The following is a 20,502-nucleotide window of genomic DNA, read 5'->3' on the forward strand; positions in this document are numbered from 1 at the left end:
GCGAAGGTCTTACCGACGCCAGATCAGGTCTGTCGCGGCTTTTTCCCTACTTCTTCCCGAAGAAGGAAGAACCCGAAACTTTCACTGCTCTCGCCAAATGCTTCAAATCTCAAGAAGACCTTGGCCTCAAACTTCGCCAAGAAGGTTTGAAGGTTGGCGTCGAAGGCACTATTGCCTTAGTCGCTGACAGCCAACAAGATGTCGACTGGACGAGAGTTGGCGACACGACGGAGATGGAGACGAAGAAGTGGCAATCGTTGATCAAGGCTGCCAAGCCCAATTCGAAGAAAATCCTCGCCTACCTTGGATGCAAGACAACTCCCGCTCCAAGTTCGTCGAAGCCGGAGGTCAAGTAGACCACCTTTGCCTTCTCTTTTGTTTTCTCTTTTGGTGTTGTTACCGTTGTAGATTTGGCGACAACCGTCCCCTTGGTTCACTAGGAACCATCCTTTTGTAATAGCTATGTAAATACTTCGAATATCAATGGAAATCTATTTTGCTTGATGATTGATGTCGAATTTTTTATTTCCAGTTGATTTTTGACAACTATACTTCAACTCCTCGTCCTGCCACTGCTTTTCCCATCTCATCCTACTCGAAGAAAGCGCCTGTCCACGATGAATTTGCTGAAGATTCTTCGAGTAGGGGTTCAACACAAGACTTGGCAGAACTTCGTCGACAACTCCAGTCTATGAAGAAGCAGGCACTTATAATAATGGAGCAATCTCGAAAATCCTTGGAGAAGGAAAAAATTGCGCTTCAACAAGCCCAGGATGCTATAGCTGCAAAAGAAGACGCAATTGCCGCAGCTGCCGAAGCTTCTCGACGAGAGGATTACATGCTTGACCTAATGATTGATTCCAGCTTGGATATGGCGGGTATAATTCGTTCACTTGACCATACTTATCTTTATTCCCTATGTTTCTCTTTCCTCTCTTATTCCTTCGCTGAAAGCAGGTTCTTTTTTGGATACTGCTACCGAAGATCAGCGTGTTGAAGCTCGATCCAATGTGCTTCTCAGGCTTGCATCAGAACATGCTTCTAACTTTTGGGTTACACCTGAACGTACCCGCCAAATCGTCAGATTTCAAGATCGTGCGGGTCAGGTCCATGAATTTCTCGACTTCTGTGCAAGGACATTGTCCTTAGTTTACAGCGCCTTGTTCCCGCGCAACAAGATGCCAGAAACCCTGCCTGCTCTGATGGATAAGTTCCGAGATGCACCTCGAATCCATGGATTTGTACGGACTCAAATGTCTGCTGGCGCGAGATTTGCTATGATTATGATACAGATCTGCTATCTGAAGTTAGACATGAGTCAAATTGTTGCCAAGTGCCTAGCCAAGATGGCGAAGAGGAAGAGTAATATTGACAAAATTGATGATGTGGTGAAGCCTATAGCAGAAGATATGATGGATGAATTGCTTCGGATGGATGCTGAATTCTTCGTGAAGGGTAGCTATGCTGAACATAGTACTCGTACTTCCAATAGTGAATGACTGACCATAGATAACATACTAGGCGGTCGTTAATAATTTTTCGTTTGTCTTGTCGATATTTCTTGACGATTGCACGTTGTATATTGTAAACATAATCTATATTGTAAAGCCACTAGATATGTTTTCCTTGATTTTTGTCAAGCCCCCGAGTGTTTCGGTGGTGAATTTCTTTATTGTGTATGCGAGGTTTAAACCAAGGCAACTAAATGATATTGAGTATACTATATTTGCGGGTACAAGCCCCCGGGTCTTTTTTGCTGATCGCTATTTTGTATCTTTGTTTATTTTGCGAGGTGTTTTGCACCAAAGCGAAATATTTTTGGTAACATATATTGTAACTCTTGGTCACAAGCCCCCGAGCCTGTCGAAGAAAAATATATATATCTCCACTATCTTTATTATATTGCAGCACCGCGAGCCCGCCTCATTAAAAACCTTTTCCAGCCCCACTCGGTGCCCTGAAAAAGGAAAAGAGTGCGTCTGAAAACTCGCGGGCATTTCAGTACATTGTATTTTTACAAGGAGGACTATATTTTGACTCTAGGTGTAAAAACGCCTTAGCTGCGCCACGTTCTAGGGGTTTTTCTCGGGAGCCCCCGTCTTCTTGTCCTTTATCCTGTACGCTCCTCCTTCGATTACTTCTGTGACGATGTAAGGGCCAAGCCATGGCGACTCGAGTTTTTCAGTATTATTTTGATTGAGTCGCAGAACTAAGTCTCCAACCTGAAAGGATCTTGGTCGCAAACGTCGACTGTGGTAATTTTTCAAGTCCTGCTGGTACTTAGTGACCCGTGACAATACTTCATCTCTGGCTTCGTCCAATGCATCGACATCGTCTTCCAATGCTTTTCTAGAAGCTTCTTCATCATACTCCGTGACTCTTGGAGAATCATGCTCTATCTCTATTGGCAATACTGCCTCAGCTCCGTGGACCAGAAAAAACGGAGTCTCCTGTGTCGCCGTATTTGGTGTTGTTCGGATACTCCACAACACACTTGGCAGCTCCTCTGGCCAGGTATGTCGAGCTTTTTCCAATGGTCCTAACAAGCGCTTCTTGATACCATTGCAGATGATACCATTGGCTTTCTCGACTTGGCCGTTGGTTTGCGGATGTGCGACTAACGCGAAGTGCAATTTGATGCCCACCTCTGCACAGTATGCCTTGAATTCCTTGGATGTGAAGTTACTGCCATTGTCCGTGACGATGCTATGAGGTACTCCAAATCGAAAAATAATGCTTTTCACGAACTTTATTGTTGATGCTGCGTCTGGTGAATTTATCGGCTTTGCTTCTATCCACTTGGTGAATTTGTCGACAGCGACGAGCATATACTCGTATCCTCCTGGCGAGGCCTTGTGTAACTTTCCCACCATATCGAGGCCCCATTGAGCAAAGGGCCAAGACAATGGTATTGGCATCAGCTCCGCCGCCGGAGAGTGGGGCTTCGCGGCAACCTCTGGCACGCGTCACAAGTTCGTACTATCTCCTTCGCGTCCTCGATTGCTGTCAACCAGTAAAATCCAGCTCGGAAAACCTTGGCTGCAATAGCTCGACTGCTCGCGTGATGACCACATATTCCTTCGTGAACGTCCTTCAAGATTATCCTTCCTTCTTCGGGTGTAACGCACCTTTGTAACACACCCGAAATACTTCGTTTGTACAGCTCCCCTTTGACCACCGTAAAAGCTTTGGATCGTCTAATAACTCGCCTTGCTTCAACTGGGTCGTCGGGTATTATTTTCCTTAGGATATATGATATGTACGCTTGCATCCATGGAATTTGCACCATCAATACTAGATCCTGTTCCTCTTCTTCTTCCAGTGTTTCTTTCACATCCCCCGAGGATTTCTCATCCTTCTCCTTCTTCTTTGATTTCTTCGGCTTTGTAGATCTCTCTCTTATCTCCTCCCAGAACACGCCTGGAGGAATCGCGAGACACTGCGACCCGCTGTTTGCAAGAACATCGGCTTCATCATTGCTTAGCCTGCTGATGTGATTTACCTCGCATCCGTCAAACAGTTTCTCCAGCTCGTTATACATTTCCTTGTATGCCACCATGCTATCATTGACTGCATCACATTGGTTCATGACTTGTTGAGCCACCAATTGTGAGTCGCCAAAGATTTTTAGTCGAGTTGCGCCGCAAGCTTTCGCCATCTTTATCCCGTGTATAAGAGTTTCGTATTCTGCCTCATTGTTAGACGCATTTGGGAACGTCATCCGTAAGACATACTTTAATTTGTCGCCTTCAGGTGATATGAGTATCACGCCTGCTCCAGCTCCCTCTAACCTCTTGGATCCATCGAAGTTCATAGTCCAGGTTCTCGATAAATCCGGGGTCCTGTATTTTGCGGCTCCATCCACTCGCGATGAAATCTGGCAGAATTTGTGACTTTATTGTTGTTCTTTTTTCATACGTGATGTCCCGAGGAGAAAGTTCTATTCCCCAAAGGGAGACACGACCTGTAGCTTCTGGATTGTTTAGTATATTGGATAGAGGCGCCTCGTTGACCAGTATTATCAGATGCGCCGAAAAATAGTGCCGCAATTTTCTTGCGGTTGTAAATACTCCGTATGCTAGCTTCTGGTACTGCGGGTACCGCTATTTTGAAGGCGATAAAACTTCACTGATGAAATAGACCGGTCTCTGCACTCGATGGAGTTTTCCTTCTTCTTCTCTTTCGACAACTAGCGTCGTGCTGACCACCTGGGGTGTAGCCGCAATGTATAACAGGAGGGGTTCCTTCTCTTTTGGCGCCACCAAGATTGGTGGTGTCGAAATTGTGCGTTTAAGATCCTCGAAGGCTCTATCTGCCTCTTCGTTCCACTGGAACTTCTCTCCTTGTTTAATTAAGGCGTAGAACGGTAACGCCTTTTCTCCCAGCCTGGCGACGAATCTGCTTAAAGCTGCAACTCGCCCAGTTAACTGTTGTATTTCTTTCAACTTTGTTGGCTTCCTCATTGTTATGATAGCATGGATTTTTTCGGGATTAGCTTCAATCCCTCTTGCTGAGACTAGGAACCCGAGGAGTTCTCCTGCAGGGACGCCGAAAGAACACTTCGTCGGATTCAGCTTGAGACAAAACTTGTCGAGGTTTTCGAAGGTTTCCTTCAAGTCCTCGATTAACGTTGCCCCCTTTTTTGATGTTATGATGACATCGTCAATGTATACTTGTACGTTTTCCCAATCTGTGTTGCTAAGCACTTCTACATCATCCGCTGATATGTTGCTCCCGCGTTTTTCAGACCAAAAGGCATTGTTCTATAGCAAAACACGCCGTAAGGTGTAATGAACGCTGTTTTAACCTCATCCTCTTCTTTAAATCTGATCTGGTTATAACCAGAGTATGCATCCGGGAAGGAAAGACGTTCACATCTTGTCGTGGAGTCGATAATTTGATCGATCCTTGGGAGGGGAAAGTGATCCTTTGGACAGTGTTTGTTGAGACACGTAAAGTCGACACACATGCGAAGGACTTTAGTGTTTTTCTTAGGAACCAGCACTGGGTTTGCTACCCATGTGGCCTCTATATGCAGCTCCTTAATGAAACCAGCTTCTCTTAGTCGATCAATTTCTCGACGAAGATAGCTTTGCGGTTTGGCTCCGAAAAACGCCTCAGAGGTTGCTTGATTGGTCTCGCTATTGGATCCAAGTTTAGGTGGTGCTCGGCAAGTTCCCTGGGTACTCCTGGCATGTCAGCTGGACACCATGCGAAGATTTTCCAGTGCTCACGGAGGAACTCGATGAGCGCGCTTTCCTATGCGAGGTCCATGTCTGTCGTGATGGACGTCGTTTTCTTCGGATCTGTCGGGTGAATCTGCACCTCCTTGGAATCTTTCGTCGTGTTAAAGGTTGGTTCTCTGAGAGGCCTTCCTACATCTGGCAACACATCATAATCGGTTGTGAGCCTTGACGCCATATACTCTGCTTGCATCCCGAAAGTTTCTGACAGTCGATGAAAATCCTTGTCGCATTTATCGGCTAACGCGAAGCTGATACGTGTAATGTGGTACCGCCATAAACCTGGCGTATGCTGGTCGTCCCAACAAAGCGTGATATTGCGATGGGAAATCCACCACTTCGAATTCCAACCTTTCTATCTTGTAGTTTTGTCGGGTCCCAAACTGAACGTCGAGATTGATCCTTCCCAACGGATAACTCGGCTTCTCTGGTGTGATTCCATGGAAACGCGTGTCAGTTGGTTTTAGATTTGCCAAGGATATGTTCATCTTCCTTAATGTATCTGCATACATAAGGTTTAAACTGCTGCCTCCATCTATGAAAACTCGAGATACATCGAATCCTGCGATCACCGCTGGTAAGATAAGTGTTGATTGCCCTGGTCGAGGAACTTGCTGTGGGTGATCCGCAATTGTGAAGCCAATGTCCTGTCCCGACCAATTTAGGTACTCTATCGTTGGTGGAGGCATCTTCTCTGCCATGAACACTTGCCGCGAGATTACCTTCTGAGCCCTATTAGATGGCCTAGCTTTCTGAATCATCGAGACCGCGCCATTGGAGTTAGGATCAACATATGGAGGTGGGTGTGGTGCTGCCGCTATTTTGAGATGATGTCGATTTTCGTCCGTAATCGCGGGAGGAGGTGGTAGGTGGATCTCACTCCTGGGCCCCTGGGGGTTTCTATTTGCTGCTTGAGCATTGGCTATCCCTGCAACCCGTAGCATTGCTTGAAAATTGCGGCAGTCCTTCTGTAGATGTCCTGACTGCCTTTTTCCATTGTTGTCGAGATAAAAATGCATCTGGCATGGCCCGTTCATCATATCTTCGGGAGTTACAAAAGGTCTTTGAAACCTTGACCCGCTATTTTTCCTGTTATTCCGAGAGTCATCTCTATTGTCGCCTCGCTGCTTGTTACTTCTTTGATATTCATCTCTATTGTTTCCTCCATTGTTTCCCCGAAACCCATCCGATATTTGGCCAGGAGCATCGTAACTCGAGAATTGTCGAGGAAATCGTCTTCTATTTTGAAAGTTTCGACTACGGTCCTCCTCTGGTGACCTGTGTCGCTTATTGTGAACAGCATCCTCTCCGTCTGCCCATCTGTTTGCTATCTCTATCAGTGCTGACACTATCCTTGGGTTAGTTCTCCCCAAGTCTTCGACAAAATCTCCTCGCCGAATTCCTGCCACAAACGCATCTATTGCTCTCTCGTCAGATATATTCTCTGCCGAGTTTTTGATGATGTTCCACCTTTGGATGTATTTTCTCATTGATTCATCATGCTTTTGTCGACACGATCTCAACTCTTCTAGTGATGCCGGTTTTTTGCAAGTTGATCGGAAGTTCTTGACGAACACCTCCTCGAAACTGCCCCAGCTGTCGATGGATCCTTTAGGAACCTTCTTTATCCAGGATCTTGCGGCTCCGCTCAGGTGTATTTGAATGCTCTGCATGGCTGTTGCTCTGGTTCCACCTATCAATTTCACCGTCTCGAGGTAGTCGACTAGCCAGTCCTCGGGATCTTGCAGGCCATCGAATTTCTTGAAACTATCGGGTAACTTAAATCCTGACGGGACTCGAGTTTTTCGAACTCGTCTCGTAAAACACGGGAGTCCACACATATCTTCTTCAGCAACTTTCGGTGAATGCCGATGTTCCCTTCTATCTTGTCGCGCTCTATCCACCCTGGCCTGAGTCTCTCTGACTCCAGTTGCTCTTGGTGGATCTTGCACTGCTGCAGTAGGTCGCGGACTATTTTGCCTTGTAGTTCCTTCAGGAGGTGTAGCTGCGAACGCTGCTCCCATGGCTCCACATCCTGCCATGGCCATGTTATACAACGCTTCTCTTGGATCTCCGGGAGGTGGCTTGGATGCTAGGATGAAAGCTTGCGTTGCCATGTATCCTGCTTCCGGTGTTTTTGGAATAATATTCCCCCTCGTGTCGATTGACATAAAAGACATATCGAGGTTTTGAATTAAAGTCTCTCTTCTCGCTTCAGGTATATTTTGAAGCCGAGATCTTGCTCTCCTTCGAGCTTCTCTATGACTATCTCCCGAGGTTCCTGAATGTCGACTTAACTCTGCTCTTCGCCTGCTTGATGCGGAAGCTGCCTCCCTTCTTCTGTTCAGAGCAGTTGTCTGTTTTTCCAATTCTCTTCCAGCTCGGGCGAGCCTATATTGGTATGCTTGCAATTCTTCCGTCGTAGCGGTTGTCGCCATTGGTTCCGAACCATCCATAGCTCTTGCGGCTCTATCCCATGCTGCTTGTGGAAGTTGAACCCTAACACGTGGTGTAGGCCCGACATAATTATTGCCCAAACCTCGCCTTAGGTCAGAGGGATCGACATATGGATTTTCCAATTCATCGAAAGCCTCTGATGTCTCCTCCTGATCGCGACTTGTTTCTCCAATGGCATAAATCTGATGATATTTTGAATTCTGAACCTTGCTGGGTTTGGTGACACCATCATAGAGATTGGTGAAGACCTTGCCAACGGTAGTGGATCTGTCGATGAAGTTGAAGCTGTCGATGCTACTCGAGTCATCGCTTATATCGGAGTCCGCAGATGACTCGAAGGACATGTTGCTGAAGATCTTGGCGAGCTTTTCGCTTGCTCTGGTGCTGATGAAGCGTGGCGATGAAGTTTCCTCGTTGCTTGACTCGGTTGACGATGTTGAACTTGAAAAATCAGAATCAACCACCGATAATCCCGACGAGATCGGAATTTCGAGACGATACGCTCCTTCTTTCTCGACGTGGAAGTGGAACTTTCCGAACGTCATCTCCATGGGCTCCTCCAGATACGCATATGCATCCAAACGGGAGGGCGGGTGAGGAACAAAATCAACGAGACCAGTTTCGATTTGTTTACCTCTGTCCATGGTGTTGCTTGCTACCGACGAAGTCGACGATCTTGAACGTGCCATCGAGATCAGCTCCTTGTCGCTTCTAGATCCCACAGACGGCGCCAATTGACAAGGTATCAACTTGTCAATGCCTACGAGTTGTAGACTAGGGTTTCGTTGGATGTAGAGGGCAAGTAGATCTCGAAGGTTTCAGCCGAAAAGTACTCGACGATATGAAAACTAGGGTTTGTGAAACAATGATTCGATGCTTTCTTTGTCCCTCGACTCCCCCTTATATAGGAGGCGGAGCCGAGGGATTCATAATACACAAGTTACAGAGTCCGGGAGGGTTTCTAACTCATCCCGCAAGATTACAAGTATTGCTTCCTAATACAACTCTAGCTTTCCTTAATAATTTGGGCTTCCGATTCTTCTTATCATTCGGGTCGTGGGCCTTCAGTAAACCCCGGGTACCACCTTCGGCAGGCCCATTGGGGATGCCTATGTCAGTCTTCCCCTCGACATTAGCCCCTGAAGCTGGCGAGGTCCTGCATAGAGAAGGACCTGGGCAGGTTTCCGTGGACGTTTAGTCGTTCATCCCATAGGTCTTGTTTGAAAAGCAGTGGAGGGGCCGGCTGAGAATTTTCCTTCAACTCGATCGCGCCCTCTTCCGGCTTGTTCCGTCCGACTGTCGCTCGAGCCGGACGCCGCTTTGGTTTCACGGATTTGATTTTTACAAGTGTGGGTAGTGTCTCCGCCTTGTTGGGAAAGCATGGGCCGGCTCGGGTAAGGACGTCCGGCTGCAGCGTGGGTGCGCCGGAGTCTCCGCCAGCTCGGGGCCTGTGCCACGACTTGACCGGCTTTGACGGAATCTTCTGTCGCGTCGCTTCGCCTGGTCAGATCGTTGTTCCCTCGTGCATCCTTCTCGGATTGAAGCTCCCCATACAGTTGATCATGTTCCTCCTTGATCTCGCGAGCGTGCAGCTCCCCCAGCTCTGTCTTGGCAGGCTCCAGCTCAGCTTTACTGCCTTTAATAGCCTCCTTCAGCTCGGTGTCATGGCGCAGCTTCAGCTAGATCAGTTCCTCCTTTAGCCGGGACGTCTCATCCCTCCGGGCGCGCAGGTCAGCCTGATGCTGAGAAGAGAGAGTTTCATTTTCGCCTGAACCGGAATAACAAAGGTCAGCGAGTTAAAAAAAATGAGAAGTGCAAACACACAACACAACGAAACAAACCTTGGAGAGCTACAACACGGCTGACAAGCTCGTCGAGCTGGGAAGAGTCCGGGATCTTAGCTGAGCAAAGCACAACCGGAAAAAAGAGATAAGTAAAAAACAGAACCGGTATGAAAGAGGCTGGTCAGAGCAGAAAAATAAGCAAGAGCTAACCTTGACATTGCTTGTGGGTAGCTTGGGGCTGCTTGAGGGTATTCGAAACTTCCCGGTGCTCCCATAGAAGATCCTCATAAAGCTTATTTCGGGCCTCCAGGAGGTCACCTCCTGTGGAAGTCAAAGTAAAAAAGTTAGTTCTGCCGAATTTTTGAGCAAGTTTCGCGCTAAGTATTGCATACTTAACTTGAAACTCGGGGACTGCGTATGCCGGATTTTGAGCATGTTTCGCGCTAAGTATTGCATACTTAACCCGAAACTCGGGGATTGTGTATGTTGGATTTTTGAGCAATTTTCACTCTAAGTATTGCATACTTAAATCGAAACTCGGGGACTATGTATGCCGGATATTTGAGCAAGTTTTGCGCTAAGTATTGCACGCTTAACCCGAAACTCGGGGACTATGTATGCCGGATTTTTGAGCAAGTTTCGCGCTAAGTATTGCATGCTTAATCTGAAACTCGAGGACTATGCATACCGGATTTTTGAGCAACTTTCGCGCTAAGTATTGCATACTTAACCCGAAACTCGGGAACTATGTGTACCGGATTTTTGAGCAAGTTTCGCGCTAAGTGTTGCATACTTAACCCGAAACTCGGGAACTACGTGTACCAGATTTTCGAGCAAGTTTCACGCTAAGTATTGCATACTCAACCTGAAACTCGGGGACTACGGATACCATATTTTTTGAGAAGATTCACGTCAAGTGTTTCTCACTTAACCCAAATCTCCGGGACTATGAGAATATACATATTATATCTAAATTGAAAGTTAATTAGGTTGTGTTGGAAAGTTAACTTGAAGAAGATGCTTACCGAGACATTCTTGTCCATGTCATACCAAGCAGTGTCGGTCTCACGCATCCTGCGCTTAAGCCAGCTCAGCTTCCGGATTATCCGTAGACGCCCGCGGGGGTCAATGGTTGGCTGGCCGTCCTTCCCAAGTCCTGAAGTGACGTCGGTTAAATCCACGTCATTCCAGTTGTCAGCATAATGCTCCAAGGAACCCAAGTTGTCATCTCTCTGGCTCTTCTCCACAAGCCGGCCAGTTTGTAGCACCAGCTTGTCGCGGATGGAAGTGGCGGCTTTGCTGGTATGGAAGCGTCAATGCCTTGGATCCGGAAGAAGCAGCCATGGAGGCTTGTAGTGCGCCAGAAAGCTGCGCTGGCATAATCTCGGTAGACTTGTGGGAATCAAGCTTCTTTGCAATCTTTCCGGAGCCAGCAGCAATCGGGGGCTTGCCGGGAGAGGAAGGCTTCTTCCTCGGAGGCTTTGCCGGTGGAGCAGGAGGAGTTGCAGTAGTACCGGTCGGCGTAGAAGTTGCCGACGGGGTGGAGGAGGAACCGGCGGAAGAATCCGGAGGCGTCTCTGGTGTATTCTTGTCTTGGACCGACAGAACCACTATGGGTTCCGATGATCCAGCTTGTTCAGAGCCGGCGCCTATGTTGCCGGTGCCGGGTTCTTTGTTTCTTTCCGGCAGTGACGTGTAGTCCGCCCCGTCACGGTGATCGTCATTATTTGGTGCCTAGTTCCTCTCACTTTTTGTGGGCCCCTCAGGAGTAGAGCGGTCCCCGCCGGCAGGGCGTTTGGTCTTAGAGGGGCTTGGCATCTGCAGAGGAGTGTTGTCTTCATCTTCTCCATCAGGAGTGGAGCTGGTGGTCTTAGAGGGCAGCGGGGTCCTTTCGGGTGCGCTCCGGTTAATTTCAGGCCCTGTGCTGTGAATAAAAGATGATAATTTGCAAGAGAAGAAAGTCTATGCCGGAAACGCAATGACTTAAGAAAACATGCCGAATTAAAATCTTACCCGGTGCAGGTCAGTATGCCCTTGCATCTCTTCCTGGCGCCGGCAGGCCCTAGGCTCTGTGTCTTATGGCGCTTAGAAGTCGCGGGAGCACCAGAATCGGAATCCTGGGCTCGCTTGGCACGGGAAGCTTTGGCCGTTATCGGCTTCTCGGTGACGAGAGGGGCGGCGTTCTCCACCACCTGGCTTTCCGGATCAGCTAAAACCGGATTCGCGGGGAACGCGTAGGAGATTGGCAGAGGGTCATATACCTCTAGAATAATGCAATCGTCATCCTCGCTGCCGGTATCATCAGCTCGAGCTCTTGATGAATAAGGTTATGAGGGCTTACCGGAGCCCGAGTCGAGGGTGGCATCCATCTCGTGAACCAGCGTGTTCTTGACCAAATCCGGCACATCCAGATCCCACTCAGTCCGGTTGGGAGTAAACTCGTTGGGCTCTTCACGCGGCTGGCGGCTGAAGTTCTGAAAAAGAACAAGTCGACGGTTAGAAAAAGAAAATACGAACATTCTGGAAAGGTTATTCCGTAGTCCAGTAGAGTCCTTACATTAGGCGGCAGATTCTTGCGATAAAAGGGTTTCAAGCCCCACTCCTAGTCAGCCGACATGTGAGTCTTGGCGATGGCCTTGACCTTAGCAACCACATCCTCTTTGGAGAGCTTGAATGTATAAATCCTGGTCGGGTCTAAAGGCCCACTCATTTGACGTATCTTATGATCCCGACGCTGAGGAGGAAGAATCCGGCGCGTGATAAAAGTGCGCACGATATCATCTGATGTGGGCTCTTGATCCTTCTGGAGCCCCACGATATACTTCATAATCTAGTTTTTTTCCTTATGGGTATCCTTGGGGTTGTACAACCGAGTTTTCCGAGAAGGATTGCCGGGAACATAAGCCGGGAGGTTGATCAAATCCACCTCGCCGGTATTCTTCACATAAAAGAAGGTCCTCTACCACTTCCGGCAGGATTCTAAACCTACCATCTTTACTTGCAAGCTCTTTTGGCGAGGGCACACGATGCATGTGCCGCACTAAACAACCGGCTTAAGGAGCGGCACCTCCAGATCTTGAATAGAGTTAATCCGGAGGTTGTACAGCCACGCCCAGAGTTACAGAGAAGGCCATAGACCGACATACCCTTCACGAAATGAGACGAAGGAAGGTAGGAGCAAAACAACGTTTCCGGGAAGATGATGTTGCTGAAGCTCGTAGAAGTCGAGGAAGACCGGAAAAAATTAAAAGCCGGCAAACCTAAACCGCGCGCAAAATGGGTGGTGAAAACAACCACCTAGCCGGGTTCCGGTACCGGCATCCTTTCATCCTGAGGAATCTGGCAGGCAACATCTTTTGGTATGTGCCTAGACCGGTATAGCCATTCTATTTCGGCATCGGTAACATCTGAGTCGTCCCAGCGGCCGCGGGAATAATCCGCGGCGCTCGGCCCGGTATCTATTTCCTCGGTCACGACAATATCTTGTTCCTTGGAATCCATTAAGGGAGATGACGAATCCGATATGAGAGAAACTACTTTCCCCTGATCCACGCTCGAAGGAAAATCTAAAAGGAGAGGAAAATAGAATGGAAATACGTAAGGAAAATGATTCGAGTACTAACGGATGCAACGAAGAACGCGAAGAACGCGAGAGAAGAGGAGGAAATGTAGATGGGATTCACTGACCGCAGAGAAGCGACGTTGACCTTGTCCGCGGCAGCGGGGCGGTCGCCGGAGAAAACTGAGCTAGTTCAAAGGTTTCAATTTGTTGCTTAAGGCCTTGAGATATGCACCTTTCGGTTTTTAGCTCTTGTCTTAGGAGATTGAATCTCCGTTCTTTATCATTCAAATGATATTCTAATTCCTCAATGGACTCATCCTTTTCTTTGAGGGAGTCTATCAAGAAATCAAACTTGACAAGAGCATCACCACGAAGAGTGCATCTTACTTTGTAAAGTTCCTTAAGCATAGCTAACTCTTCTTGATTTTCAGTTTCATCATCAAGAACAACTGCCTGGCGTGCGCTTGACGTGGGAGTTAGAGATCTCCGTGGTGTAACTTTTTCTTCGAGTCCCCGGCAACGGCGCCGTGAAAATAGTCTTGATGCGCGTAGATGACACGTCCGTTGGGAACCCCAAGAGGAAGGTGTGATGCACACAGCAGCAAGTTTTCCCTCAGTAAGAAACCAAGGTTATCGAACCAGTAGGAGCCAAGAAGCACGTTGAAGGTTGATGGCGGCGGGATGTAGTGCGGCGCAACACCAGGGATTCCGGCGCCAACGTGGAACCTGCACAACGCAACTTTGCCCCAACGAAACAGTGAGGTTGTCAATCTCACCGGCTTGCTGTAACAAAGGATTAGATGTATAGTGTGGATGATGATTGTTTGCAGAAAATAGTAGAACAAGTATTGCAGTAGATTGTATTCGATGTAAAAGAATGGACCGGGGTCCACAGTTCACTAGAGGTGTCTCTCCCATAAGATAAATAGCATGTTGGGTGAACAAATTACGAGTCGGGCAATTGACAAATAGAGAGAGCATGACAATGCACATACATGATATGATGAATATTGTGAGATTTAATTGGGCATTACGACAAAGTACATAGACCGCTATCCAGACATGCATCTATGCCTAAAAAGTCCACCTTCGAGGTTATCATCCGAACCCCTTCCAGTATTAAGTTGCAAAACAACGGACAATTGCATTAAGTATGGTGCGTAATGTAATCAATAACTACATCCTCGGACATAGCATCAATGTTTTATCCCTAGTGGCAACAGCACATCCACAACCTTAGAACTTTCTATCACTGTCCCAGATTTAATGGAGGTGATACGTCTCCGACGTATCGATAATTTCATATGTTCTATGCCATATTATTGATGATACCTACATGTTTTATGCACACTTTATGTCATATTCGTGCATTTTCTGGAACTAACATATTAACAAGATGCCGAAGTGCCAGTTGCCGTTCTAGCTGTTTTTGGTTTCAGTAAATCCTAGTAACGAAATATTCTCGGAATCGGACGAAATCAAGACCCAGGTTCCTATTTTCACCGGAAGCATCCGGAACACCCGAGAGCCGCCATAGGGGGCCCCGTGGGCCCCGGATGATAGGGTGGCGCGGCTCGGGCCCCCGGCCGCGCCAGCCTATGGTGCCGCCGCCTCTTCGACCCTCTGACGCTGCCCTTCCGCCTATTTAAAGCCTCCGTCGAGAAAACCCTGAGGCGAAAAACCACGATACGGAAAACCTTACTGAGACGCCGCCGCCGCCGATCCCATCTCGGGGGATTCTGGAGATCTCCTCCGGCACCCTGCCGGAGAGGGGATTCATCTCCCGGAGGACTCTACACCGCCATGGTCGCCTCCGGAGTGATGAGTGAGTAGTTCACCCCCGGACTATGGGTCCATAGCAGTAGCTAGATGGTTGTCTTCTCCTCATTGTGCTTCATTGTTGGATCTTGTGAGCTGCCTAACATGATCAAGATCATCTATCTGTAATACTCTATGTTGTGTTTGTCGGGATCCGATGGATAGAGAATACCATGTTATGATAATTATCAAGTTATTACATATGTGTTGTTTATGATCTTGCATGCTCTCCGTTACTAGTAGAGGCTCTGGCCAAGTTTTTGCTTTTAACTCCAAGAGGGAGTATTTATGCTCGATAGTGGGTTCATGCCTGCATTGACACCTGGGACAAGGTGACGAAAAATTCTAAGGTTGTGTCTGTGCCTGTTGCCACTAGGGATAAAACATTGGCGCTATGTCCGAGGATGTAGTTGTTGATTACATTACGCACCATACTTAATGCAATTGTCCGTCGCTTTGCAACTTAATACTCGGAAGGGGTTCGGACGATAACTTCGAAGGTGGACTTTTTAGGCATAGATGCGGTTGGATGGCGGTCTATGTACTTTGTCGTAATGCCCAATTAAATCTCACTATACTTATCATGTCATGTATGTGCATTGTTATGCCCTCTCTATTTGTCAATTGCCCGACCGTAATTTGTTCACCCAACATGCTTTTATCTTATGGGAGAGACACCTCTAGTGAACTCGTGGACCCCGGTCCATTCTTTTAATACTCGAAATACAAATCTGCCGCAATACTTGTTTTATCGTTTTCTCTGCAAACAATCATCTTCCACACAATACGGTTAATCCTTTGTTACAGACAAGCCGGTGAGATTGACAACCTCACTCGTTTCGTTGGGGCAAAGTACTTTGGTTGTGTTGTGCAGGTTCCACGTTGGCGCCGGAATCTCCGGTGTTGCGCCGCACTACATCCCGCCGCCATCAACCTTCAACGTGCTTCTTGACTCCTACTCGGTTCGATTAAACTTTGGTTTCTTACCGAGGGAAACTTGCCGCTGTGCGCATCACACCTTCCTCTTGGGGTTCCCAACGGACGTGTCAACTACACGCATCGGGAGGCATGAACCCACTATCGAGCATAAATACTCCCTCTTGGAGTTAAGAGTAAAAACTTGGCCGAGCCTCTACTAATAACGGAGAGCATGCAAGATCATAAACAACACATAGGTAATAGATTGATAATCAACATAACATAGTATTCTCTATCCATCGGATCCCGATAAACACAACATATAGAATTACGGATAGATGATCTTGATCATGTTAGGCAGCTCACAAGATCCGACAATGAAGCACATGAGGAGAAGACAACCATCTAGCTACTGCTATGGACCCATAGTCCAGGGGTGAACTACTCACTCATCACTCCGGAGGCGACCATGGCGGTGAAGAGTCCTCCGGGAGATGATTCCCCTCTCCGGCAGGGTGCCGGAGGTGATCTCCAGAATCCCCCGAGATGGGATTGGCGGCGGCGGCGTCTCAGTAAGGTTTTCCGTATCGTGGCTCTTGGTACTGGGGGTTTCGCGACGAAGGCTTTAAGTAGGCGGAAGGGCAACACGGGGGGGGGGCACACGAGGGCCCCACACGCCACGCCGGCGCGGCCAAGGCCTGGGCCGCGCCGCCCTGTTGTGGCGGCGCCTCGTGGCCCCACTTCCTTCCCCCCTCGGTCTTCAGGAAGCTTCGTGCAAAAATAGGACCCTGGGCGTTGATTTCGTCCAATTCCGAGAATATTTCCTTTGTAGGATTTCTGAAACCAAAAACAGCAGAAAACAACAGAACGGCTCTTCGGCATCTCGTTAATAGGTTAGTGCTCGGAAAATGCATAAATACGACATATAATGTGTATAAAACATGTAGATATCATCAATAATGTGGCATGGAACATAAGAAATTATCGATACGTCGGAGACGTATCAAACACTAGATAGAGAAGGTGAGGATTCCATTACCTTTGTTTCTCTTGCCATTAGACAAGAGCTGACGATCGTAGGGGAGGGAGAGTCATCGGAGTCATCATCATGAGTTGTTCTTGCCATGACGGAAGAACCAACATCATTCACCATGGAGTAATCCTTGGAGTAGTCATATGTGAAGAGTGATCCGGGTTTGGAGAAAGCCAAACCAGGCACTCCGGCCTCTTTCTCCTCATCTTCTTCTTCTTCATCGGAAGTGTACTCAGCCCCAACAAAGGCTCTTCCCTTGTTCTTCTTGTATCGATCATTGATTGGGTTTGGCTTTAATCTTGGCTTGACTCCTTTGTTGGCTTGTCTACCCTTTTCTCATAAGGGCACTCATTTGCAAAGTGACCATCTTCATCACATTTGTAGCACGTTCTCTTCTTCTTATTCTCATTGAGGAACATTGGAAACTTCGCCTTGTACTTCTTGGCAAAGAAGGAAAAGTCTGTCGCGATGTCGCTAATTGATGTCATCTCTTCATCTTCTTCAATTTCATAGACTTCTTCTCTTTCATGGTCAGCTCTAGCCTTCAAAGCAAGGTTGTGTGAGGATTCATCAACACGGTTCATCGCCATGAGCCTTTCTCCTGTCTTGGCCATGTTTTCGTTGGCTGCCACATAGGAGACTAGATCATCTGCGTTCAGACTAGCTTTCTTGGTAAGGATTTGCAAGTTGAGTGCAAGGTTGGTGTCCTTTTGCTTGACTGCAATCATGGCAATGACCTTGGACTTTATGAATTCTTCATTCATCTCAAAACCATCATTGTATTTTTCACATCCAAGGCCCTTGACCTTCACTCTAAGAGCACCAAGTCTTCCATAGGCATCGGCCAAGGATTCTCCTTGTCTAATCATGAACATAGTTGCCTCAGTCTTTGTTGACTCATAGAGAGCTACTTGGATCAGACCGGTTCCCTCTTGGAGTAATACAATCTGATCCCACAACTCTTTAGCGGAGTCAATGTCATTGACTTGATCAAGAAGCTTGAGGTTGATGCCACTCCTAATCTTGTCACGTGCAGAAGTATTGAGTTTACGGTTGTAGAATTCGGTGGAGGTCAACCAAATGGGATCTTGTGGCTTCCGGCATCCATTGACAATGATCTCCCACAACTCCACACTGCAGCTGCGAATATGAGACTCCATAGAGTATTTACAAAAAGGAAAGTGAGTTCCATCAAAATGGGGAACATTCCCACTATGGTTATGTGAGGCATGGGTGAAGTGTTTTTGGGATGGTCATGATTGACTTCATGGAAACTTTCCGGAGGAACCGAAGCCCCACTAGTCAGGTTCTTAAGCATGGCATTCATTTGTGTCATTTGGCTTTGGAGTTCATCCTCCTTCAACTTTTTCTCAGCATCATATGCCAAGAATCTGGTTTTCATCTCCTTAACCGAAAGGTTCGGATTTTCATCCAGACCCTCGAATAGTTTATCCATCTCACTCTTAAGGCTCGTGAAGCCCTTAAAAGAGTCCAGGCTCGATACCGATTGAAAGTTCAGAGATGGTAAACCTAGAGGGGGGTGAATAGGTTTCTACAAAATTTAACTCTTTCTTTGCAATATTAGGCTTTGCGGAATATAAAGGTGAGCCTAATGCAAAATAGGTGAGGCAACCTATATGATGATACAAGTAACTCAAGCACGAAGGCTCTCACAGGCAATTATATCACAATTAAAGAGTTTGGTTAGAGATAACCGATAGCACGCGGAGACGAGGGTTTATTCCCATGTTCCCTTCCTTTGCAAGAAGGTACGTCACGTTTGGAGGGGTGGAGGTCCCACGAAGGATTCCCCAACGTCACAAAGGCTCACCCTATTCTTCGGATCCTATCCCACGAAGGAATAGCTCACTCACTTGTGGTAGACTTTGAGGTAACCTCCAAACTTTCACAATCTTGTCAGGAGGAAATCCACAGCCCGGATGCTTCTGGACCACTCTTGCCCACCTAGGGTTTCCAAGGAACCCTAGAGAGAAAGTATCTTGATGAATACAAGGGGGAACAAGATTTGGCTTGGTAGAACGGTAGATCGGGGTCCTCTATCTTTGTCCCGGAGGGATTTGAGTTTGGGTGGAGGAGGTAGATCTTAGGCTTTTGGTGTTTCTAACAATGGAGTATGAGAGAGAGAGCTCAAGAACAGACTTGTAGTGTAGTGCCTAACTGTTTAGAGGTAGGAGAAGGGGTTTTTATAGTGTCACTTGAAAAATGGCCGTTGCAACTTTTCACCTCAGCAATTTCTTCGAGGAGCCCGGTCAACCAGGCCTGGGACCGGGCCGCCCGGCGCAGGGGCCGGTCGAACCGGGCCGCTGACCGGATCATCCGGTCCTGACCGGGCCATCCAGTCCTGACCGGAGCTGGGACCGGGCCTTGACCAGGGGAAGGATTTGTCGAGCAGTACATGGCGTTTGGAGCGTCCGGTCCACAGCCCGGACTGACCGGGCGGGTGACCGAGCCAGGCCGCTCCAGACCGGACCTCAGGCCGGGCCAGCACTGGGCGAAGGGAAAAGCTTACTAGATTGTGCCTGGTCCTGGGGCCGGTCTGTGCCGGGCCACCTAGTGCCACGGCCGGTCTGACCGGGCCTGGGACCGACCAGGTGCTGAGGAGGACTTCTTTATTTTTGTCGAAGTGGGGGGTCTCCCTTTACCTTCTTGTTTGCCTATTTGGCTAATACCTGGGAATAATCTCATAGACATGTATTAGACCAAATACTCTAGCAACGGTGTCATTGTTACCAAAATAATGGATAAGGGTAAAATACCCTTACACTAGCCATAAGGAAAGGGCTATTTCTTCGTGGGATAGGCTCGAAGAATAAGGTGAGCCTTCGTGGTGTTGGGAAATCCTTCGTGGGATCCCCACCTCTCCAAACGTGACGTACAATGTTGCAAAGGAAGGGAATACGGGAATACATCTTCGTCTCCACATGCCTCGGTTATTTCTATACCCGAGTTTACTTTATTTTATGATATCAATGGAGCTTGAAGTATTTATCATATCTTGCTATCACTTGTTGTTCATATATATATTGTGCCTACCTTGCTTAGCTCTATTTGTTGTTATTGCACTTAGTTGAGCCTAGCATATTTAGGATTTGTGCTTGTAAAATAAACGTTAGTTTAATTCCACGTTCTTACAAGCCAAATCCGTAAGAGTTTTTAAAATGCCTATTCAACCCCCTCTAGAGGACATCTCATCCTTTCACTAAGGAAGATTTGAATTTGGCAAAGGATTCCTTGTTCTACTAGATTTTGGTTCGCAGAAACCTACCGTATTCTACCAAACCAGGGGACAAGTTTGTAGATGATCCAAGGGTCTTATCCACCAATTCAAAGGTACCAAGGGGAACCCCAAGGGCACTACAAGTGGTAGCCCGAAGGCCCCAAGAGCAGAACCTCCTATGCCACCAAAACCCTAGATGTCGACACGCCGACGCAACCACCTTATTCCGCGCGCCCTATCCACACCGTGCCGCCGCCTCTTGCACCGACGTGCTCGCCTTCTATTTTTATGTCACCTCCATGGCGTGGACCGAACCATAGGGCCAGCGTGCCCTAGGTTCTCTCTCTTGAACGCGAAAAAGCTACCTGATCGCTACCCTTTGTCTTGATCTAATCTAGTCAGGAGTCGTGGAAGCGCCGCCGGATCTTCATCAACATGTTCCCCGCTTT

The sequence above is a fragment of the Lolium rigidum genome, chromosome 3 (assembly GCF_022539505.1).
Source record: "Lolium rigidum isolate FL_2022 chromosome 3, APGP_CSIRO_Lrig_0.1, whole genome shotgun sequence".
NCBI classification, from domain to species: Eukaryota; Viridiplantae; Streptophyta; class Magnoliopsida; order Poales; family Poaceae; genus Lolium; species Lolium rigidum.